The sequence below is a fragment of the Echeneis naucrates genome, chromosome 2 (assembly GCF_900963305.1).
Source record: "Echeneis naucrates chromosome 2, fEcheNa1.1, whole genome shotgun sequence".
Taxonomy (NCBI): Eukaryota; Metazoa; Chordata; class Actinopteri; order Carangiformes; family Echeneidae; genus Echeneis; species Echeneis naucrates.
In genome coordinates this window covers 7272779-7296378 of record NC_042512.1, presented here as the reverse complement: position 1 = coordinate 7296378, position 23600 = coordinate 7272779, and the positions used below count along the sequence as shown (strand labels likewise).

The 23600-nt window shown below is 42.9% G+C and overlaps 18 non-coding genes across 18 annotated transcripts; 9 read left to right on the top strand and 9 right to left on the bottom strand.

Moving 5' to 3' along the window:
- Nucleotides 1–595: 595 nt before the first annotated feature.
- On the bottom strand, nt 596–668 carry trnar-ccu (transfer RNA arginine (anticodon CCU)). Its single transcript has one exon. It is a non-coding gene; the product is annotated as a tRNA-Arg (tRNA).
- A 2731-nt stretch (nt 669–3399) lies between these two features.
- trnaq-uug (transfer RNA glutamine (anticodon UUG)) lies at nt 3400–3471 on the bottom strand. The gene has a single exon. It is a non-coding gene; the product is annotated as a tRNA-Gln (tRNA).
- Nucleotides 3472–3915: 444 nt separating this feature from the next.
- Nucleotides 3916–3988, bottom strand: trnak-cuu (transfer RNA lysine (anticodon CUU)). The gene has a single exon. It is a non-coding gene; the product is annotated as a tRNA-Lys (tRNA).
- A 624-nt stretch (nt 3989–4612) lies between these two features.
- trnar-ucg (transfer RNA arginine (anticodon UCG)) lies at nt 4613–4685 on the bottom strand. The gene has a single exon. It is a non-coding gene; the product is annotated as a tRNA-Arg (tRNA).
- Nucleotides 4686–4838: 153 nt separating this feature from the next.
- trnas-cga (transfer RNA serine (anticodon CGA)) lies at nt 4839–4920 on the bottom strand. The gene has a single exon. It is a non-coding gene; the product is annotated as a tRNA-Ser (tRNA).
- Nucleotides 4921–7354: 2434 nt separating this feature from the next.
- On the top strand, nt 7355–7436 carry trnal-uag (transfer RNA leucine (anticodon UAG)). The gene has a single exon. It is a non-coding gene; the product is annotated as a tRNA-Leu (tRNA).
- Nucleotides 7437–7465: 29 nt separating this feature from the next.
- trnal-uag (transfer RNA leucine (anticodon UAG)) lies at nt 7466–7547 on the top strand. The gene has a single exon. It is a non-coding gene; the product is annotated as a tRNA-Leu (tRNA).
- An 820-nt stretch (nt 7548–8367) lies between these two features.
- On the bottom strand, nt 8368–8449 carry trnas-aga (transfer RNA serine (anticodon AGA)). Its single transcript has one exon. It is a non-coding gene; the product is annotated as a tRNA-Ser (tRNA).
- A 1596-nt stretch (nt 8450–10045) lies between these two features.
- On the top strand, nt 10046–10127 carry trnas-gcu (transfer RNA serine (anticodon GCU)). Its single transcript has one exon. It is a non-coding gene; the product is annotated as a tRNA-Ser (tRNA).
- A 413-nt stretch (nt 10128–10540) lies between these two features.
- On the bottom strand, nt 10541–10614 carry trnat-ugu (transfer RNA threonine (anticodon UGU)). The gene has a single exon. It is a non-coding gene; the product is annotated as a tRNA-Thr (tRNA).
- A 551-nt stretch (nt 10615–11165) lies between these two features.
- On the top strand, nt 11166–11247 carry trnal-aag (transfer RNA leucine (anticodon AAG)). Its single transcript has one exon. It is a non-coding gene; the product is annotated as a tRNA-Leu (tRNA).
- Nucleotides 11248–12406: 1159 nt separating this feature from the next.
- trnaw-cca (transfer RNA tryptophan (anticodon CCA)) lies at nt 12407–12478 on the top strand. The gene has a single exon. It is a non-coding gene; the product is annotated as a tRNA-Trp (tRNA).
- Nucleotides 12479–12726: 248 nt separating this feature from the next.
- On the bottom strand, nt 12727–12808 carry trnas-aga (transfer RNA serine (anticodon AGA)). The gene has a single exon. It is a non-coding gene; the product is annotated as a tRNA-Ser (tRNA).
- Nucleotides 12809–13083: 275 nt separating this feature from the next.
- Nucleotides 13084–13165, bottom strand: trnal-aag (transfer RNA leucine (anticodon AAG)). Its single transcript has one exon. It is a non-coding gene; the product is annotated as a tRNA-Leu (tRNA).
- A 5709-nt stretch (nt 13166–18874) lies between these two features.
- Nucleotides 18875–18953, top strand: trnas-uga (transfer RNA serine (anticodon UGA)). The gene has a single exon. It is a non-coding gene; the product is annotated as a tRNA-Ser (tRNA).
- A 1949-nt stretch (nt 18954–20902) lies between these two features.
- Nucleotides 20903–20974, top strand: trnag-ucc (transfer RNA glycine (anticodon UCC)). Its single transcript has one exon. It is a non-coding gene; the product is annotated as a tRNA-Gly (tRNA).
- Nucleotides 20975–22194: 1220 nt separating this feature from the next.
- On the top strand, nt 22195–22267 carry trnar-ccu (transfer RNA arginine (anticodon CCU)). The gene has a single exon. It is a non-coding gene; the product is annotated as a tRNA-Arg (tRNA).
- A 6-nt stretch (nt 22268–22273) lies between these two features.
- On the top strand, nt 22274–22345 carry trnam-cau (transfer RNA methionine (anticodon CAU)). Its single transcript has one exon. It is a non-coding gene; the product is annotated as a tRNA-Met (tRNA).
- Nucleotides 22346–23600: the final 1255 nt, after the last annotated feature.

Here is a 23600-nt window from a genome sequence, read left to right as displayed (position 1 = left end):
GTATCATGTCAGAAACTCTGAAACACTCTGAACTTCTTTAAAACACGGTGGATTTACTGATATGCAAGTGTCCAGCGGTCCATGATGGATTATTATAGAAAGATATCAACTTCAATTCAAATACATTGTTGGATATAAACACAAAAATTAAAATAATCATCTGCAGCTTTTTTCTAATGTTAAAATGAATGAAGTCAGATCACAGACTGTTCTTTTGTTGATGTCTGGTCCTCTGCTCCAGGTGGAGAGTCCTTCAGTTTGTGGAGGATTTCAGTGAAAATAAAGGATGAGGTCGTGTTGTGTGTGTAGTGGCAGCATAAAGACTGGGTCCCGCTGTCTTACAGCGTCTATTCACGGGGGCTTTGACCTGCTCCGTGTCCGACCTGGGCCGGTGCACCCCTCCTTAGAACACCTGGTCATTAAAATTTCCATAAATCTTTTCTGACTTCTAACTTCAAGGGTCACTGAGTGGGGCAGCCTTTGTGTTTACATCTGAAATTCTAAATAAATCTGATTGGTGGAGTGGCATTGGAGCATTGTTACAGTTGTAACAAATATAACCAACCACGCGAACAGGCCCTTAACCACGCTAAACCACCCCAGATGGGACTCGAACCCACAATCCCTGGCTTAGGAGGCCAGTGCCTTATCCATTAGGCCACTGGGGCAGATGTGACAATAAGTGAATGGCTGTGTTTAGTGTTTAGTCCCAGACAACCCCTTCTGGTTCCATGGTGTGTCTGACTTCGGATCAGAAGACTGAGGGTTTGAGTCCCTTTGTGGTTAGGCAGCTCTGTATTACAGGTGAACGGACTAAACGGTGTCCATTTTACAGAAACCTCTGCTGCTTGATGCTGCCTTCATCCTGATGAATGTTGAAGCAATGAAATATGACAAGAACAGACAATAAACTGACAACAGGACATTAAAATGGGCCACACTCAGACCCCACATGGCCCAAAGGACAAGGTGTTTGACTTTGTATCAGAAGACTGAGGGTTTGAGGCCCTGGCTGCAGTAGACAAGAGAAAATGTAAATGTTGTTGCACGGTCCTGTGTTTAGCAGAAGGAAATTGGTGAGTGCCTTTTCATAGGAGACAAACTTTGGTAAGAGTCATGAGAGTGAGGCACTTCTGTTGGCTACAAGACATTATGGGCTCGACTGGGATTTCAACCCAAGACACTTCCTGTACTACAGCTTTTACCTGCAGTCTGTGAACAAGAGAAACTGTAATTTTGTGTTTAGCAGAAGGAAATTTGGTGATTGACCACTTTTCACAGGAGACAAAAAATGTTAAGAATCATCACAGTGAGGCATTTATGATTGCAACATGGCATGACATTCATCGATTGATTATAAATGAACAGCTCAGAACCAAACAGTGTATCTTTCATCCAAACCCTGACAGTTTCCCCACACAGGAGGTGTTTCAGCTGTCTGATAGAATAAGCTGTTTGTACACAAGCTGCATGAATGTGACACAGAGCTCATGTTTAAAGTATTTTTTTAAAGTATTTTTCTTTAGTTTTACAATCAGTCCTCTCACCAGGCACAGTGGTGAGAGCTCTGAATCCTAGCTACGAGACCACCAGGGAGGTTTGTGGGGTATGATTCTCGCTTAGAGTGCGAGAGATCCTGGGAGAGCCCAGCTGTTGCCTTGCAGTTATCAGGGGAGCTAACCCTTATTATATGGAGCTGTGTGAGGTTGGCTGGTTGTGTTATTTGCAGTATCTTGTAAAGTGAAGCAACAGTAACTTTGTAACTGTGCTGCACAGAAGGGAAATTGGCGATTGACTGCTTTTCACAGGAGACAAACTTTGGTAGCCGTCATGATGGTCAGCCACTTATATTGCGATATTTTCAGATCCTCCGTACATCTTTGCACTTCAGGGCCGTGCTGTGGCTTAGTTGGTCAAAGCGCCTGTCTAGTAAAAAGGAGATCCTGGGTTCACATCCTAGCCGTGCCTCTTTGTTGAGATAAAGCCATGTTAACTTTTAAAATTTCACCAGCATACCAGCACTTGACTGGGTCCTCATGTAACTTCAGAAGTTCAATTAAAAGGACACAGCAGTCTGTCTGACCAACCAACTAACCCACACAGTCTTCAAACCAGGTACGATCCAACAAAAACAGCTGAGTACAGTGCTGTGGACTTCAGCCGGAAACGGGCTGAATGATTTCACAACCAATGCAGACAAAGGTTGTGTATGTTTGCTGGTTAAATCCCAGCAGTTCCTTGTGCGTGAAGTCAAATGTTGATGAAATAAAGTACTTTTGGGTTTTCATCTGCTGGAGGTCACAATGATCAATATTAATAGAAACACTTGAAATATGTCACTGTGTGTAATGATGTCATAAAATATATTATTTTTACTTTCTGAATGGGATAAAATGAAATAAAACAAATCTTTGATATTATTTCAGTGTCATCACATGCACCTGAAATGGGGGGCTGTCTGATAAGCAATTCATTTTGGAACAGGTCAGGAATCAAAAAGTGGTTGAATATATTTATCTTATAGCTTTTTGAAGGAATGAAATAGTTCTGTTTCATCCCTTTTACAGTGATTAGTAATCTGTCACTGATTCCATTTTAAAGTAACTTCCCCAACACTGTACGACGGTGCTGACTGCTGCAGTAATGCTGCCTTTAATAGAAGTTTAGGAACATTTGATGAAAGAATACATTTTGGTGACAATTGGAAATGTCTGTTTATAGTTTATCACTTGTCAGGATCCCCGTTAGCTGTCACTGAGGCAGCAGCTACTCTTCCTGGGGTCCAAATGAAAATGCACATCTGCAGTCAAACAGGTTCAGGTAGATGCAGAGTCCGACATTAAAACAAACCACTTTACCATCAACCTCAGCTGCAGTATACACATTACACTTCCATCACCAGATCCTCTGCATATAAATGTACATCAGAGTGGTGCTGTGGCTTAGCTGGTCAAAGCGCCTGTCTCCTGGGTTTGAATCACAGCAGTGCCTTGTTCATAATATTAGATACTACAGATATAACAAGCTGGCAGTTGAAACTATTTGCCTCCAAAGAGACTTGAGCCTTAATCCAGCATGCTGGACAGCTCGACCACTCTACCACCTTCACAGAAGGAATGACACCCATGTGACATTATGAGAAACCTCAAAGGTTTGGAGGAGAGAAGAGTATGTGACCATGACTGTCCTGTGAGCTTCATTCACAATATGACATGTCCTCTACCACTGAGCTACATCCTCTTTGGACCTTTACTGAACCACAGAGGCTCTGAGCTGCTGCAGCAGGTGAAAAGATAAACTGTTTCATGAAGCCTCCTCTCTGCTCAGGGGTGGATCACTGTTTGGGTGGAGTGGAGTTACTGTTATATGTAGTCACTATCCCACAAAATCAGAAGACAGAGGTTCCACCGAGATTTGAACTCAGATCACTGGATTCAAAGTCCAGAGTGCTAACCATTACACCATGGAACCACAGGACTGTTAGCTGATCTTTATCAAAGGCGCTGGCTCGAGGTTCCAGTGTCAAGGGATGTCATTGATGGAGCCAAACCGTCTCCACTTCTTATATGGTGAATGTGTGCTTCTGTGTTTTTTTTTTTCTTTTGCAAGAAAATGTAAAATAAAATAAAACTTAAAAGTGAGCTGAAAGAAAAGGACCTGTTCTGTGTTAAGTGTTAATGATGACTTTTTGTGTGTGTGGGGGTGTTTTGTTTTGAATTTATGATCTTTGTTGTCCAGAAAGAAAGGCATTAACAAAGCCCCACCTGTCATGTCTCTATTCCCCACCAGTGGGGTGGAGCCCACACTTTAAGAACGGCGGCCCTATAAGCATCCAAAAGCATCACTGAGTCAGGAGCAGCACAGTGACAACTGTACACATTACTGTAACTTTGGGTCTAAAAAAAAACTGCTTATCGCCCAACGTGGGGCTCGAACCCACGACCCTGAGATTAAGAGTCTCATGCTCTACCGACTGAGCTAGCCGGGCTGCTAGAAATGCAAAACATCCTCCAAAAAAATCGGCAAAAATCATTTAAAAATAAAAGCCGGTTTAGATTATTTTATTTGTATCTTTCAGAGAGAAGGATTCATCAGACAGTTTCTCTTTTCACCTGCTGCAGCAGCTCAGAGCCTCTGTGGTTCGGTAAAGGTCCAAAGAGGATGTAGATCAGTGGTAGACGTTCATCAAAACAAAATGATTTCAATTTATCCTGTGTAGTCATCCTACCAAATTACCAAAGTGAACACAAGTGTACATGTGATGAAAAAACAGCAGCCATTGAAGTCCACTTAAAGGCAAACTCCTAATGTTTCGGCCTCTTTTTTTAAACTCACGTCAAAACATCATAATGAACTTATGTCAAGTACATATAGAGCAGGTCTAGACCAAACTCTTATTGAAATTATTTTGAGAGCCGTGGTGAGGAGGGGTTCCAAGTCAGTATCTGGAGGATTTTGCAGATGATGTGCTCCTTTCGGAACCATCTACATTGATCAACTTGCTGATCACTGCCACGACATGTTGATGTTACGACAGTTGCACTGCCCCTTTCCTCCACTTTGGTTTCACCAGAGCCATTAAATATGGTATAACTTGTAATACGTAACTTCCCAACCACGAAGGGACTCGAACCCTCAGTCTTCTGATCCGAAGTCAGACGCCTTGTCCATTAGGCCACGTGGTCACTAGGCCATGGTGATGTCCCATTGTCAGAATCAGTCAGTTCTTTCTCTTGGCATGATAACACTGTGAGAGATGTGCATTTGAAGCCTTCACTGTGGGACTTTGGATAAGTGGATGGTGAACATGGGAAACTTGCTCCTTGAAAACAACTAAACGTTGTTGACAGGATTTGAACCTGCGCGGGGAAACCCCAATGGACTTCGAGTCCATCGCCTTAACCACTCGGCCACAACAACTACATGAGCTGCACGAAAAGTAGAAATACACGAAATAAAACACAAAAAACTAAAAAAGCTGAGCAGAGTGCTGTGGACTTTTGAAGGTGCTGTGCTCAGGTGACAGTCTCCTCTGGAATTGAGGGTTCAAATACCACTCCTGACAGTCTGTGCTGTTACCCAGCTTCTTTGTCTGAGGGCCTTCTGGGAAAGATCTTTGTTGTGCTTTAAGTCACATCTGTCCTCATTCAGCTGATTCCTCACTTAACTGTTAGTACAAACTGTGTTAGCACCTTGAAACTTCCGACATAGCTTTTTATCTCTCATTTCAGCATTAAGAAGCAATGTCTGCTATAAAAGGCATTCAGGTGGAAGACCTAGAACCCGTGATGTGTTTCACTAAGAGCTCAGTCATCACACTCAACTGATGTTGTAAACAGGTTACATTCAGAGGAATAGAGGTAATTAGTAGCGATGGGATTCAAACCGACCCTTTGAAGAGACCACAGAATGAATGCAGCACCTTGGACTGCTTGGCTTCTGAAATGTTTCATAAATAGATTGAATAGGTGAGGGCTTTGGGACGGGGCTCACGGCAGCACCCGCTGTTGAGAGCTGCAGAGCGATGTGCGCTTTTCACATCAGTTTACACCACCAAAGTGATAGAACTCTTGCCGCTCATGCCAGAGGCCCGGGTTCAATTAGTGAACTTCTGACTTTAGGTCCATATTGAATGATCATTGAAGATTTTAACAACCAGCCTCTACAGTCCTCCGCTCTACCAACTGAGCTATCTCAAGGTTGTCACAGTTTCGAAAGACTGTGCGACTCTGTGGCACAATGGTAGCGTGTCTGACTCCAGATCAGAAGGTTGTGTGTTCAACTCACGTCAGATCATCTGTTTGCACTTTTGGTAAACCCTCACATACTCTGTGGTGCAGCAGGAAGTGTTTTTCTGATGATCCATTTCATTTCTTCACATCACAGACAATTTTAAAATTCCAGGAGGACTATTGGACTATCATTCACAAGACATTAGAGAACTTCATTCACAGTTTGTTTTTCCACAGAGGAAGTGAAGTCACACACCACATGATGTTTCTCTTTCCTGCTCCTCGTTAATATAGTGGACAGTATCTCTGCCTGTCACATAGAAGACTTCAAACCTTCAAACTACTGATGCACCGATATGAAATTTTTCCCCCATACCGTTATCAATATCTGTTAAAAATATTTTCCCTGACCGGGAATCGAACCCGGGAAAAGTGGGAGGAGTCACTTAACTGCACAGTCTTCTTGTCTCTCATTGGAACAGCCTGCAGTTTTGTGGAGGTGAAACCAAACCAGATACCATCCACAAGACATTTTCAGTGCCCAGTTTTATTTTCACTGCAGTTACTCATGTTAACCACTCTGAGACAGTTTTAACAGCTGAAGAGTTTAAAATAAGAGTTTTCATTTAAGAGCAGTTAAAACAGACCAAGAACACTAAAGTAAGGGGCAACATCTGTGGCGCAGTCGGTCAGTGCAGTGAAAATTAGTTCCAGTTTTGTTGTTGCTTCTGTCTGCAGAACTCAAAGGTATCTTTGGACGCAGCTTTGAGGAGACACAAAATGTGAGACATGTGGCATTAGTGCAGTGAAGCTAGCAGCTGTATGTGGTCACTGCTCTCCATGAAAAGCAGCAGTCAGCTCTGCCTGGATACAACAGCACATCCAGCACATCCACCTTGAGAGAAAGTGGATGTGGTGGTTAAAAATTACACAAAACTCCAGAGGACACTGTGACCTCAATGCAGCGAGCAGAGTGGCGCAGCGGGAGCGTGCTGGGCCCATAACCCAGAGGTCGATGGATTGAAACCATCCTCTGCTGTTTATACACACTGGATGTCCCATCATGAGACATGACTTTTTCAGCAGCACTGATTAACAGGAAAACATGGAGAATGTTGTCTGTCAAATCTATAATATTGATCGTTGTAACCTACAGCTGATGGAAACCCAAAAATAGTTTGTTTCTACAACATCTGACTTTAGCAACAAGGAACTGCTGGGATTTCAACACAGGCTGCTTCAACCAGCCAACATACACAACCTTTATCTGCATTGAAATCATTCGGCCTGTTACCGGCTGAAGTCCACAGCACTCTACTCAGCTGTTTTTGCTGGATAGTTTCTGGTTTGGTTTCACCTCTTCCACAAAACTTTGGAGAAGGTGTGTGTCCGGGTTCCCAGGGATGTTCTGTGGGAATATAGAACCATCCCATCACTATACACCAAGATACAAAGAAGCTGGACTTGAGAGTTTGTGAGGTTGGATGCTGCACGCTGATTGTTTGTGTGTCCAGGACGTTTCAAGGACATCTTTCTGCCATTCTCTGCTCCAAACATTTCAATGCAACTTTCAGGGGTCAGAAACATGTGGCATTATTGCAGGCAAGCTAGGCGCAACATGTGGTAGTGTGGCCGAGCGGTCCAAGGCGCTGGATTTAGGCTCCAGTCTCTTCAGAGGCGTGGGTTCGAATCCCACCACTGCCAAGCTTTGCACTCTGCTAGGAACAACATGTGGTAGTGTGGCCGAGCGGTCCAAGGCGCTGGATTTAGGCTCCAGTCTCTTCAGAGGCGTGGGTTCGAATCCCACCACTGCCAAGCTTTGCACTCTACAGTATAATCTTGAAGTGTTTAAATCTAAAGCTCTTATGAATATAGTGTTCCACCAGTGGCTACCATCACTTTGAGTTACTGAAGTGGGGACTGACATAAAGATTAAATAATCTAAATCTGCTTTTATTAGCGGTGCGACTGCTCTTGTTCTTTCTGTAGCTAAAAGTTGAAACCCAGCAAAACATATCAAATGATAAAAATAAAGATTTGAAGAAGGAATGAAAATAAAAGTGATGAACTGTGGATGGCAGCCTGCTGTTGATCTGACTGAACAGTGATGCAGAAACAACAGTGTAATTAGTTGTTATGTAATACATATTATATACATAAAACAACTTTGTCCCCAAACACACCTAACAGCAGTAGAGGTGAAAGAAAAGCAGTTTCCGACCTGAACACAGCTCCTTGGACCGCTCGGCCATCCAGACTGTTCGTCAAAGCAGAGGAGCCCATCAGATTGCAAAGTCAAAACGACGTCTCCTTTGGGAAGAAGAGTGCTGATACGCAGCTCATGTAGAGGCACCAAGATCACAGGTTGTTAAAACCTCCTGTAAGCAGAGTGGAGCAGTGGAAGAGTGCTGGGCCCAAAACCCAGAGGTGGATGATGGAAACCATGCTCTGCTGTTCTTACGCACTGGATGTTCCCTCACTGTCCCATCATGAGACATGACTTTTAGCTGGAATATGTCAGCAGTTTTTCAGCAGCACTGATTAACAGGAAAATATAAAGAAATCCCTATATTAACGCTGTGCAGATTATAGAGATTCTCTAACATGCTTTTTCATGGAATCGAAAACAGCTAACCGTTGTTGGCAGGATTCGAACCTGCGCGGGGAAACCCCAATGGATTTCTAGTCCATCGCCTTAACCACTCTGCCACAACAACTACATAGAGCCCCTGAGCCTTATATCATAGGTGATTGAGCTATAGATCTCTAAAAAGAAATAAAAGGAAAGGAAATATTTTTCATAACATGCGCCCTCCACCTAAAACAGAGCAGAAGCCTTGTGAGCAGAGAGGAGGCTTCATCAGATGGTTCTTCTTTTCACCTGCTGCAGCAGCTCAGAGCCTCTGTGGTTAGGTAAATATCCAAAGAGGATGTAGCTCAGTGGTAGAGGAGCTGCCATATTTCAGGTATTCTGCCTCCTCTTTCATCCAAACAGTTAAATATTATTTAAAGTTTGTGAGGTTGGATGCTGCACGCTGACTGGTTGTGTTTCCAAGAGGCTTCAAAGATGTCTTTCTGTCTTTGTAACTTCGCGTTACATTAAAGATTTAAAGGTCCCTGTTTCAATCCTGTCCTGTTTGCATTTTCATTTGGACCCCAGGAAGAGTAGCTGCTGCCTGAGTGACAGCTGCTACTCCAAAGCCCACGCAGGGACCTGCTGTTTCGCTTACTTGTTGCTGTATCTCCAACAAAGAGCTAAAGTCTTGTGGAGAATGTGGGCATTGATCCCACTACCTCTCACATGCTAAGCTAGCACTCTACAATTTGAGCTAATTCCCCAGCCGTCAACATATGTTCTCTAAACAAAGCCAAAGTGGTATCGTGATACATATTCTGATCTTTATTTGCACGTGCACAGTGTGATTATATATATTTTTATCTTGGCAGGTGACCAATTTTCTGCTAGTTTGTTCTCACGACTTTGCTAGCTGTGACAGTATCTCCAGGAGTAAAATGATTAAATCAATACCTTGTTTTAATTGAGAATCTCTATATTATATCAGAGGTCCTTTGTGGTGCATATACTTATCTTTATTTGCATTTGTATCTGTATACACACACACACACAAACACACACACCACGTTTTCCAGCCCTCATGGTTCTTGGGGAATCCATACATGCTGTAACCCTTCTTGGGCTGTCATTAGTCTTACTAAAGTTTTCCGAGCGTGAAAAGCAGTTAATCACAAATTTCCTTCTGCTGAACAAAGCTGTAATAAAGGAAGTGATGAGCAGGAACTCCACTGAGAGCGAAGCACTGCAGGATGTCTTGTAGCCAACAACAGAAGTGCCACTGCACTACTCTGCTGCTCAACTCTCAGTATTATAGATATGAAAGACAACATTCTCTGTGTTTTCCTGTTAATCAGTGCTGCTGAATAACTCATGTCTCATGATGGGACATCCAGTGTGTATAAACAGCAGAGGATGGTTTCGATCCATCGACCTCTGGGTTATGGGCCCAGCACGCTTCCGCTGCACCACTCTGCTCACTATGTTCAGGTTGTAATGTCCTCTGGAGTTTTGTGTAATTTTTAAACACCACATCCACTTTCTGTCAAAGTGGGTGTGGTGGCTAAAAAGTACTGAGATTTCAAATGACCACGAGGGGGCAGCTTGGAAAATGAAGTCAGATCTTATTGAAGAGCATCAGACTTTTAATCTGAGGATCCAGGGTTCAAGTCCCTGTTCAGGTGCTGCAGCTTCTTCCCAATGGCTGTTTTTTTGTCATCACATGTACCTTTGGGTTCATGACGAGGTGGCCGAGTGGTTAAGGTGATGGACTGCTAATCCATTGTGCTCTGCACGCGAGGGTTCGAATCCCATCCTCGTCGGTGTTCAGCTGGCTTTAGTCAGTCTGAGTTGTACCCTGCTGTTGAGCAGATTAAAATGTGGTGATTGCCCTTCTTTAACAGGCGACAAACTTTGTTAAGAGTCACGATGGTCACTACACTACAGAAACTGCATGCACTCATTCATTTGAAGCGAACGTGAGAGTGTGACGTATCCATCTGTGTCGCGTGGGGCATCAATGAAAGGCAGGAAATGCCTTTGATCTCCAGTGACGTCACACAGTCTCGTTGTGGAGTTATTAGTTGTTGATTCTGCAAAAATGGTCCATAGAAGTCTAATATCACCGAAACATGTTAACCAGACAGTGTTCAAGGATTTGAGGTTGAAACCACTAAATTCTCATTATTAACTAAAGCTGTGTCTGTTATATCTATAACATTTAACACTATGAACAAGGCACTGCTGGGATTTGAACCCAGGATCTCCTGTTTACAAGACAGGCGCTTTGACCAGCTAAACCACAGCACCAGTCTGATGTACATGTATATACAGAGGATCTGGTGATGGAAGTGTAATGTGTATACTGCAGCTGAGGTTGATGGTAAAGTGGTTTGTTTTAATGTAGGAGTGCAGCGTTTGGATGCTCCAATCAGTCCGAGAAGGGTTTCCACATGTATGGATTCCCCAAGAACCATGAGGGCTGGAAAACGTGGTGTGTGTGATTGTGTGCGTGTGTGTACAGATACAAATGCTAATAAAGATAAGTATATGCACCACAAAGGACCTCTGATATAATACAGAGATTGTCAATTGAGATTGAGGTAGTGATTTAATCATTTTACTCCTGGAGATACTTTCACTATATATAATCACACTGTGCAAATAAAGATCAGTATATCATCACGGTACCACTTTGGGTTCATTTAGAGAACATGTGCTGACGGCTGGGGAATTAGCTCAAATGGTACCCATGACCTTGGCGTTATCAGCGCCACACTCTAACCATTGCCGTTAGCTGTGTATGAGGGAGCTGAGCTGCAGACCATTCAGTGTGTAGTGGGTTCGAGTTTTGTTCACAGGGTAGTGTGGCCGAGTGGTCCAAGGCGCTGGATTAAGGCTCCAGTCTCTTCTGAGGCGTGGGTTCGAATGCCACCACTGCCAGTTTGTTTCTTGTCAATGAAAACTAATCAGCTAATTCGGGCATTTTTTGTCTCCCTGTGAACAAAAGTTATAGAAGCCAGTGAAAGACGATACCAACACCAGGTGGGCTGAAATGAGAAACATCACAGTCAACCAGAGTTCGTGCTTGCGTATGAAAACATGTAGGTTTGGCAGGGGGCACCCAGATTTGAACTGAACGGTGAACTGAATGGTGAACAGAACATCCTGCATTAGTGGGCTCAGCCAGCTGAAATAGCTCAGCTGGGAGAGCGTTAGACTGAAGATCTAAAGGTCCCTGGTTTCGGCATCAGAGGTGGTACCTGAGTGAGGTGCAAGCTCAGGTTTTTTTTACCTACATTTCCAATATTCTGCCTCCTCTTTCAACCACACCATGAAATATTGTGAGGCTGGATGCGTCACACTGACTGCTTGTGTGTCCAAATGGCTTCAAAGACATCTTTCTGCCATTCACTCCTCCAAACCTTTGGACACAGCTTTGAGCTTTCTCACAGGTGTCTCACGCTTTGGTAGAGCGAATTAAAGGTTTAAATACCACTCCTGACAGTCTGTGCTGTTACCCAGCTTCTTTGTCTGAGGGCCTTCTGGGAAAGATCTTTGTTGTGCTTTAAGTCACATCTGTCTTCATTCTGCTGATTCCTCAACTAACTGTTAGTACAAACTGTTTGTAAATGTTAGCACCTTGAAACTTCCGACATCGCTTTTTATCTCTCATTTCAGCATTAAGAAGCAATGCCTGCTATAAAAGGCATTCACGTCGAAGACCTAGAACCCGTGATGTGTTTCACTAAGAGCTCAGTCATCACACTCAACTGATGTTGTAAACAGGTTACATTCAGAGGAATAGAGGTAATTAGTAGCAATGGGATTCAAACCGACCCCTCTAAGAGACCGCAGAATGAATGCAGCACCTTGGACTGCTTGGCTTCTGAAATGTTTCATAAATAGATTGAATAGGTGAGGGCTTTGGGACGGGGCTCACGGCAGCACCTGCTGTTGAGAGCTGCAGAGCGATGTGCGCTTTCACATCAGTTTACACCACCAAAGTGGTGTGGAGACGCTGACAACTTCCCCGCCCTGCAGGCTGCTGATTAACTGATTAGCCCTGTTTATCTTTAGATCAGTAGCCAGCACCCAGGAAGACTCTGTGGCACAATGGTAGCGCGTCTGACTCCAGATCAGAAGATTGCGTGTTTAAATCACGTCAGGGTCAGATCATCTGTTCTCAGCACACAGCCGAAATGATTTCTCATTATTGCTTCCATGATCTGGAAGTGGAACTAAAGGTGTGCCCCATGCCTGCCCTGATAATGCTAACTGATCATCAGTGAGTGCTCTAATCCTTTTAGATGAGTCCGAACAACAGCACTCAGCTGTGTCATATTTTAAGGCTGTGGAGATTACAGAGATTCTCAAATATGCTTGGGAACATGTGAAACTTGGTCCATGAAAACAACTAACCGTTGTTGGCAGGATTTGAACCTGCGCGGGGAAACCCCAATGGATTTCTAGTCCATCCCCTTAACCACTCGGCCACAACAACCACGCACAGCAAAGCTCCCAGCACAGCTTCCAACTCTTTTTCCCAGAGTCCATCGGGGGAATTATACTGGAGATGACAAACCGTGTGTTTGGGGGCATCTGGAGAGAATTGGACCTGGTAGACCTCCAAACCTACCTGGGTCTAAAAAGGCTGACTGTGATGTTTCTCATTTCAGCCCAGCTGGTGTTGGTATCGTCTGTCACTGTAACTTTTGTTCACAGGGAGATGAAAAGTGCCTGACTTAGTGGATTGGTTTTCATTGGCAAGAAACAAACTGGCAGTGGTGGGCTTCGAACCCACGCCTCCGAAGAGACTGGAGCCTTAATCCAGCGCCTTGGACCGCTCGGCCACACTACCACTGTATGACTGTCTAAATTCATGCTGGATGTTCACCACCCACTTCTCCAAAGTCCAAAAGTGAAGTCTGTGTTTCATAATTGAAATGGTCAGTATTGTATTCTAAGAAGATGTTGTTGTTTTTTTTGTGTCCATTTTACAGAAATCAGTGAGGTTTTTCAGATCTCCTCCACAGAAGGTGGATCTGATCTCAGGTCATGGCCAACACTGACCTCTGCTGCTTGATGCTGCCTTCATCCTGATGAATGTTGAAGCAATGAAATATGACAAGAACAGACTAAACTGACAACAGGACATTAAAATGGGCCACACTCAGACCCCACATGGCCCAAAGGACAAGGTGTTTGACTTTGGATCAGAAGACCGAGGTAAAGATTTATGTTCACAGAGATCACAGAGAGTCTCTTGAACGGCTCTTTAATATGAATGATGGGAACCAAGTCACAGCCCCCCTCGCCATTTTTCTATTCGTGCCTCTGTGCCAGCAAATAAAATTTTGTGAGGGATGACAAAAGAAAGACACAAAAGGTGAACTGTGATGGCAGTAATCAAGGTGTGAACACAGTCTGGCAACTTTTCAGGGAAATACACAGAACAGTTTGTCTTTTCTGGACATGTTTGGTGTTTCTAACACAACACAGCTGCTTGTCAACTTTCTCCATAAATGCTTTTCTTTGGGGTTGTCCTGCTCAGAAATTCAGTAAAAAAATGATGATTTGCTATTTTAAATAGATTTCTTGGGATCAGCTGCAACAACACAACCCTAATCCCTAATCACTGCAGTTAACAGTCCTCTCATCATATGCTAACGGTCCTCATGAATTTAAGAGGATCGTTGTCTGATCATTCTGTTCTTCAAACTGTTACCAAGCCCACAGAAACTTCCTGCTGAAGGAGGACAACACATTTATTCAACAAACTGGAAAAAAGTCCAGAGTCACAATTAATTATCCAACGTGTTTGTTGACTTGATTTACTTGGATTCAGTAAATGCTGCTTGTTGGGGCAGCATTAACTGACAAAGACAATAAAGAAGTAAAGAATCAATGTCTTCTAACTCAGATCACATCAGTCAGATACACTGTTGATTCCTTTCTGCATGAGTGTTTCTCTTTGGGGTTGTCCTGTTTGCAATTTGGACAGAATGTTTTATTTATTTATATTTATTTTTTTAAATCAGCCAAAGTCATGAATTTGTCATAAACATTTCCCGAACATGATTCATGATGATTCATGATTCACGCTGCTGTGTCCTGGTATGAAGCACAGTGGTTCTGTCAATGTGTCCTTTCTTTCTTCTTACCTTATGTTACCTTAACTGTTAAATTCAGGAATAGCTACTTTTTGTTTTTTTTACTTTTTTATTTATTTCCACCGTTATCTACAGTCATGCTAATTCTCAACTGTACATATATTCTTACTGGCTCCTTTTGTAAATATATTCATACATTTTATTTTTTACTTCATCTTTTATCTTTCTTATTTTATAATTATATTTTGTACCACAGAGTTGTCTTTAAAGTTTGTTATACGTTGTGTATGATGGCAATAAAAACATTCTAATTCTAACTCTACTTCTTTGAGGTTGCTCTGGTGGAAATTTGACCCGTTTTTAATGATTTCTTGAGATCAGCTAAATCTATGAATTTGTCATCAACATTTCTGCAACTGAAGAACAGACTTGTGTTTTCAGAGCAGTAAGTGCTATTTGTTGGGGTGAAGTTTGTGATTTCAAATGTTTTTCATTCCGTCCAAGGATTAACCAGGACAGAGAGTTTATTTAACAATTTGGTAGGAGAAAAGTTTTGGTTGGAATAAAAACAACAACAAAGATGGCCATTTTGAAAAGATTTGTTCAGATCAGCTGCAGCAACATTAATCACCAGAGTTAGCTGTCCTCTCACCATATGCTAACGGTCCTCATGAATTTAAGAGGATCGTTGTCTGTTCCTGATGGACTAAATGTGTTCTTCATTACAAACCATTACCAAGACCATTGAAACCGCCCAAACTAAGTAGACAGGGAGCTGTGGGAGTGGTTTCATTCAGGTATAAGATAAATTCAGGTAAAAGCCTGAAAGGGAGTCCATTGGAACTGCAACACAACTGGGAAGTGGCTGCAAAGACTCTTTGGAGGAGATCATGTGAGGTAAAAATTTGAGCTCAATCTGACTTCTATTCTCTTTGCTCTCTTTTCCCCTTTCAGGGTTAATTCACAAAAACTACATTAATTCTTGGAGCCATGTTTTCTTCAGATCTAACTCGGATCACTCCAATCAGAGGCATTGATGAAGTCTTTGTGCATAAGTGCTTCTCTTTGGGGTTGTCTTGGATGGAATTAAAGTTTTGATAGATTTCTCAGCTAAAATCAGCTAAATTCGCGAATTTGTCATGAACATTTCCCGAACTGACGCACAGACTTGTATTCTGAGAGCAGTAAGTGCTATTAGTTGGGGTAATGTTGGTGATATCAAAAGCCAATCACAAGCAGATGAGGTTCTATCAATTTTTGGGTGGTGGGGGTTAAGAAAGTAATTTGAACGTCACAAATGTTACCTTAACTTGAGCACTGACTTGGCTGTTGAATTCAGTAAGTGCTACTTGTTGGGGCAGTGCTGACTGACAAAGACATCTTAGAATGCATCACTGATCATTTCAATTAGAAAGACTGATGACGTCCTTTTGTAAAAGTGCTTCTCTTTGGGGTTGTCCTGGATGGAGTTAACCAGTTTTGATAAATTTCTTAAAAGCAGCTGAATTTGTCATCAACCTTTCCTGAACCAAAGCACAGACGTGTGTTCAGAAAGTAGTACATGCTCTTTGTTGGTGCTGTGTCAATGAATAACACAAATTTGAATCTCTAGTTTTGGTTGGAATTGGAATTGGAAAACAAAAGAAAACAAAAAAAAAAGCAAAGATTCCCATTTTGAACAGATTTGGTCAGATCAGCTGCAGCAACACTCCCCTAATAACCAATCACCACAGTTAGCTGCCGTCTCACCATATGCTAAAGGACCTCATGAATTTAAGAGGATCGTTGTCTGTTCCTGATATGAACCATTGAAACCGTCTCAACAAAGTAGACAGGTGGGGGTGGTTTCATTCAGACACAACAGGGAAGTGGCTGCAAGACTCTTTGTGGGAGATCATATGTGAGCTATTTAACCCGGATCACTCCAATCAGAGACACTGATGAAGTCTTTGTGCATAAGTGCTTCTCTTTGGGGTTGTCCTGGTTGGAATTTGGACAAAAATCATGAGCAATGCCATTCCTTCTTCATCAATCACCCCAACCGCAATTGCTATCAATGATATGGGGGGTGAGGGTGAAGAAAGTAATTTGAAAGTCACAAATGATACCTTAACTTGAGCACTGACTTGACTGTTGAATTCAGTAAGTGCTACTTGTTGGGGCAGTGCTGACTGACAAAACCAACGACATCTTAGAATACAATACTGACCATTTCAATTAGAAACACTGATGCCTTTTGTATCAGTGCTTCTCTTTGGGGTTGTCCTGGATGGAATAAAAAAAAAACAGTTTTCTTCAGATCAGTTGAATGAGTCATCAATATTTCCCGAACTGAAGCACCAACTTGTATTCTGAGAGCAGTAAGTGCTATTAGTTGGGGTAATGTTGGTGGTTTCAAAAGTCAATCACAAGGACAGCAGGTTCTATCAATTTTGGGGTGGTGAAAGGAGGTGAAAGGAGAAAGCAATTGATGATTCAACAACATCTTCTCTTTGGGGTTGTCCTGGTTGGAATATTGAGGAAAAATTAGTTAGCAGGATTAGTTGTGTAATGTATTAATTTGTCATCAGCATTTCCCCAACTGAAGCACAGACTTGTGTTCTGAGAGCAGTAAGTGCTATTAGTTGGGGTAATGTTGGTGATTTCAGAAGTTTTCCTTCCTTTACCCATTTCCCATTAGACTCTTAGAATCTAACTCAGACTACCTCAATCAGAAACGCTGATGAATTCTTTGTGCAAAAGTGCTTCTCTTTGGGGTTGTCCTGGTTAGAATTTCAACAAAATGATTCCCATTTTTAACAGATTTCTTCAGTTGAAACAACACTACCCTAATCACTAATCACCAGAGTTAGGTCAGAATTGAAGCTTAATGTGACTTAGCCAATTCAATGAGACATTGATGACTATTTTCTCCATGAATGTTTCTATTCTCTTTGCTCTCTTTTTCCCCTTTCATTGTTAAATGGCAAAAACAACAGTAATTCTTGGAGCCATGTTTTCTTCAGATCTAACCCGGATCACTCCAATCAGAGACACTGATGAAGTCTTTGTGCATAAGTGCTTCTCTTTGGGGTTGTCCTGGTTGGAATTTGGACAAAAAAGATGAGGAATGTCATTCCTTCTTTTCTTCAATCACCAGGACAGCAGATATTATCAGTGATATGGGGGGTGAGGGTTGAGGAAGTAATTGAAAGTCACAAATGTTACCTTAACTTGAGCACTAACTTGGCTGTTGAATTCAGTAAGTGCTACTTGTTGGGGCAGTGCTGACTGACAAAGACAACAACATCTTCTTACAATACAACACTGATCATTTCAATTAGAAACACTGATGACGTCCTTTTGTACAAGTGCTTCTCTTTGCAGTTGTCCTATGAGCAGAGTGGCGCAGCGGGAGCGTGCTGGGCCCATAACCCAGAGGTCGATGGATCGAAACCATCCTCTGCTAATGGCTTTTTAGCAACAGCTAGCTGTTCACTATCCAAAGTTTGTCGTATTTGAAGATGACATCATGACAATAGTAACAATGCCATACTGAAGCTGAAGAGGGAAGATCTTCAGTCTTGAAAACAAACTTCAGTATTAACTCCCAGCAGTTTTCCTTAGCAGTGGAAGTAAAGCAAATTTCAAATGTTGTTTTAGTGCTGAGTACCCAGTCTGCATCCTTCGAACTATTCACTTTTTTTTTTCCAAAGCTTAGCTTGCATGCCAGCCCAGGGGAATTAGCTCAAATGGTAGAGCGCTCGCTTAGCATGTGAGAGGTTGTGGGGCTCATCTGCATAGCAGTGAAAATTTGTTCAGGTCGCCATCCTACAGAAGATCACCAAACTGCTCGTACAACCACAGGAGGATTCCATGCAGACACCTCCATAGATTCCTTAACAGGTTGTATGCACTGGCATATGAGGATATGATGTTTTAATGTGGTTTGAGTTAAAAAAAAAAAAGTGTGACATGGAACAAAAAGGTAATGACGACTGCAGGAGTTTTTCAGACGACCCTTTTCTTGCAATAAACTTCGCTATAGATGAGTTGAATCATCCTGAAGCTCTAACGAATGCTGTAATTGAACTACGATCTGTAATAAACAATTTAACTATCGAAAATGATTCTGCGACCGAGCCCCCCGTCTCTGCTCATTTCTCCTTCTCCACCAGTTGTTTCACACACAGAATGTTTGAATGCCATAGACATTGCTTCTTAATGCTGAAATGAGAGATAAAAAGCTATGTCGGAAGTTTCAAGGTGCAAACATTTACAAACAGTTTGTACTAACAGTTAATTGAAGGAATCAGCTGAATGAGGACAGATGTGACTGTCACAACAAAGATCTTTCCCTCAATTCCAGAGGAGACTGTTACCTGAACACAGCACCTTCAAAAGTCCACAGCACTCTGCTCAGCTTTTTTAGTTTTTTGTGTTTTATTTTGTGTATTTCTACTTTTCGTGTGGCTAATGTCGTTGTGGCCGAGTGGTTAAGGCGATGGACTTGAAATCAATCGTTTCCCTGCGCAGGTTCAAATCCTGTCAACAACGGTTAGTTGTTTTCAAGGAGCAAGTTTCCCACTTAGAGAGCTACAGACCATGTTAGAGAACGTCTGTAATTGGCACGGCATTAAAATAGTGATATAGTGAATAGCTGAGTGATGTTGTTCGGACTCATCTAAGAGGATCAGAGCACTAACTGGTGCTCAGTTTTCATTATCAAGGTCGATGATAGCGACACACTTTTAGTTCCACTTTCGGGGGAGAACTGCAACACTGCAACAGTGTTTCTGCAAACAAGGCAAGAGAAGAAGCCTGACAAAAAATTTCAGACCATGGAAATTGATATAATGCATCATTATATAACTTTCATTCCCTCCTTAACATTGTCTCACAATGAAGAATACATGGAAATCACTTAGATTAGGGCAGGGGTCAGCAACCTGTGGCTCCGGAGCCATATATATATACAGGATGAGGCCGTGCCAAGGCCGTATATATATATATATATAGCAGCATCAAGACTGGGTCCTGCTGTCTTACTCAGGCTGAACTACAGCGTCTATTCACGGGGGCTTTGACCTGCTCCGTGTCCGACCTGGGCCGGTGCACCCCTCCTTAGACGACCTGGTGATCCCGGGCTCCCCCCGGAGCACCATATCGATACCGAACTTAGTGCGGACACCCGATCGACATAGTCCGCTGCAGCCCAGAGCTCCTGAGCTCAAACGCTCCTACAGCCTCAGCCTCCCGGTAACTTGGATTACAGGTGCGCGCCACCGCACCCGGCGAGGGACACACTTCCTGATGGGGCTTTTAGCCTTTATTGCAGTGACGTCACCAAAAGGTATGGCAATTTCACCCGGTGGTGAAATTCATTAAGAACGTGAAGAGTTTGAATTCATTGATAAATAATAGAGTCTAATAATGTGGAAATGAAAAGTCTGATGCTTTAAGTATTCCCATAAACCTTTTGTGACTTCTAACTTCCCCTGCACAGTGTTTTATCATGAAGTCTTTATCAGTGTGCTTCTAATGTGCAAATAAACTAAACTAAAGCAGACAGCAACAAAAAGGAGACACACAGAGACTGAACAGGCTGATCAGGAGAACAGGCTCTGTGGTCGGCCTGACTCTGATGGTTGTTTGCTTTTGAAGAAGAATTTACAAACTTAGATACATTTCCTTTGAAAAGGGACTTGCCATTACACGTCTGGGGCAAACCCAACCAAATGATATTTCCTCCTGTCTTCGCTCCCCTGCCGATCAGTGTCTACCTGAGTGTCATTCCTTTGTCCTTTTGTTCCTTTGTCTGTGGCCTTGTCTGGGAACCATCCCTGCCCCCTACTGAGTTCACCCTCCTGTGTTTATCGGTAATACACATCCCACTATACGATCCATGCATGAACTGTCTGTGACCACACCCGGGGACAGGGTATATCTGTTAGCTGGCCCTACATTGGGTCAGTCCCTCTGAGAGTCTCTCTGTGAGTCTCTGGCAGTCTCTGTCGGTCAGTCTGTCGGTCGGCCAGTGTCGGTCAATCTCTGTTACCGGACCCACTCTGTGTCGGTAGGCTCACCATGACCTGGAACTTCAATAAACTCACACCACCTCAGCCAACCTGGAACTAGACTCAGATTGTTTTTTCTTCAACACTTTCATGGACCAAGTTTCCCAGGTGGGGAGCTACAGAGCATGTTGGAGAATCTCTGTAATCTGCACAGCCTTAAAATATGACACAGCTGAGTGCTGTTGTTAGGACTCATCTAGCAGAGAGACAAACCTTTTTTATGGCACAATCTAGCACAAAGGAACTGTACCACTTCAGGTCCATTCAGAGAACGTGGCAGGCTGGGTGACACCATCTGTGTGACTTCATCACCAGAAATTAAAATGTCTAACATTGATAAAACCGTAGCAGCACAAATAAGAATTTTTACAGCGCAAACAAACGGTACCATTTCGCATCCATTCGGAGTGGATGCTCACCATTTTGCATGCAATGGTGGTATAGTGGTGAGCATAGCTGCCTTCCAAGCAGTTGACCCGGGTTCGATTCCCGGCCATTGCAGTTTAACTGTGTGTCTACAATTTAACTTGAGATCCTGTAGATCTCATGCCAATGCTGCCCAACTGGTCTACAGACCAGGAGGAGGATGAAACTGTTCTATCTATTCAGCTACAGTCGGTCTGTTACAGTAGATACACACCCACACACATTAACATATTCTAAGAACAAGTCATGGACAGTGGTTGGCCTGTCCATCACCCTGGTTACTGGCCAGTTATATTCAGTTTACGCCAAGTTCGTGGGTTCAAGCCCCATACTGGCTACATGCAACCTCTCAAAACTTGATTTCTTCTCTCTCTCCTGTCTGTATGAAACCCCATAGACTTCAACACACTCTGACTTCATTTTCCAACCAGTGGAGCCGCCCCCTGGTGGTTATTAGATAGACTGCAGGTGTAACACCGGGAAAGTGGATGTGGTGGTTAGAAATTACACAAAACTCCAGAGGACACTGCAAACTGAACGTAACGAGCAGAGTGGTGCAGCAGAAGCGTGCTGGGCCCATAACCCAGAGGTCGATGGATCGAAACCATCCTCTGCTATTTATACACACTACATGAGATTTTCAGCAGCACTGATTAACAGGAAAACATTGAGAACTCTGTCTGTCATATCTATAATATTGATCATTGTAACCTACAGCTGATGAAAACCCAGAAGTGCTTTTTTTCTACAACATCTGACTTTAGCAACAAGGAGCTGCTGGGAGACATGAAGACTGTGCAGTTAAGTGACTGGTCAGAGAGAGTGCTGTGTCCTTTTAATGAAACTTCTATGAATTTAACTCAACAACCTTAAACTTTATCAATGAGACACTGAACCCAGGATCTCCTGTTTACTAGACAGGCGCTTTGACCAACTAAGCCACAGCACCTCTCTGATGTACAGGGATGTATTTTGGATCTGAAAATACCCCCAACATACGTGGCTGACCATCATGAGTCTGAACAAGGTTTCTTTAGCATAAAATAAACTGTCACATTAATGTCCTGAATGTGCTGTGTGTAAATAATGAGGTTCATCAAAACAAAGTCAGAACCAGAGCTCAGGCTGTTGGTACACAAACAAAGAAAGGCATACTTGTGGATTCACAAGATTATATCAGGATCTGACCTTTTCCTGTTCCATCAGTAACCATCAAAGGAGATGCTGATTCTGTGATGTCACAAAGGTTCTAATGACATCAAAGAGATCAAAGGCTCCTCCCATTTTTTTTTTGTGCCCCAGTGGCCTAATGGATAAGGCACTGGCCTCCTAAGCCAGGGATTGTGGGTTCGAGTCCCATCTGGGGTGGTTTACAGCAGAGTGGCGCAGCGGAAGCGTGCTGGGCCCATAACCCAGAGGTCGATGGATCGAAACCATCCTCTGCTAACAGCTTTTTAGCAACAGCTAGCTGTTCACTATCCAATGTTCGTCGTTTCCTGTAAATCAGTGCTGCTTGAAAAACTGACATTTTCCAGCTGAAGTCATGTCTCATAATGTAAAGGAACGTTCAGTGTGTGCTCATGTTTATCTTTCTGCATTTTCCCCCTTGATGCGTGGGTTCAAATCCCACCTCTGATGGAAGCTGCTTTTCCTTTCACCTCTACTGCTGTAATGTGTATTTTGGGGACAAATGTATTTTATATTTTGTGCTCTCCATGTATGAGTCCTTTCTATCCACAACATCTAACATTAGGAGCAAGGCACTGCTGGGATTTGAACCCAGGATCTCATTATTTACACACAGCACATTCAGGACATTAATGTGACAGTTTATTTTATGCTAAAGAAAATCCTTTGTTATTTGTCTCAGTGGACTTGGCTCATCATGTTTTGTTGACGAACTGGTATTGGAGTTGTAAGCTCCTTATTTAATCTTAATGACCTGACAACCACTTTGAAAGCAGATACAACACATCCAGATAACCTTTGAATTAAACTTCAACAGGTTTGATTGATATATGGACCTGAAGTCAGACGTTTAGGATTACTCTACCTAGAATAGCAGGCTGCAACATGGACAGCTGAACACAGAAGACAATGAGATGTGAACCCACACACAGGATACAGAAGATTAGCAGTCCATCGCCTTAAACACTCTGCCACCTCAGCATGCAGCGACCTGGACTGTGTGTGAATAGACGGATAGTTAACTGCTCACATTAATGTATCTATCAGCAATGAAGGAGAGAGTCGTCGGCCACCTCGTCATGTTTGTTGTCAATTTGTTGTCTGAATGTTAGCCTGAGCAGTGGTTCTGCTTTGAGTGGCCTTTTGTTTTGATGAACGTCTACCACTGATCTACATCCTGTTTGGACCTTTACCTAACCACAGAGGTCGGTGAGCATCTGTTTTGGGTGTTATTCTTAATCACTATCACACTGAATCAGATGGCAGAGGTTCCACTGAGATTTGAACTCAGATGACTGGATTCAAAGTCCACAGTGCTAACCATAAGATCAAAGAACACAGATGGGAAATGACCTTCTGACAGATTTAGAAACATTTGAAATAAATTGGCCAACACACATCACAGGAGTACATCCAGCAATGGGAAGGTTCAGGATCTCTGTCAGACACAAAGGGAGCAAATGTGACCAACGAAGCCACGAAACACGTCAAGAGCTCACAAAGCTTTTTAACT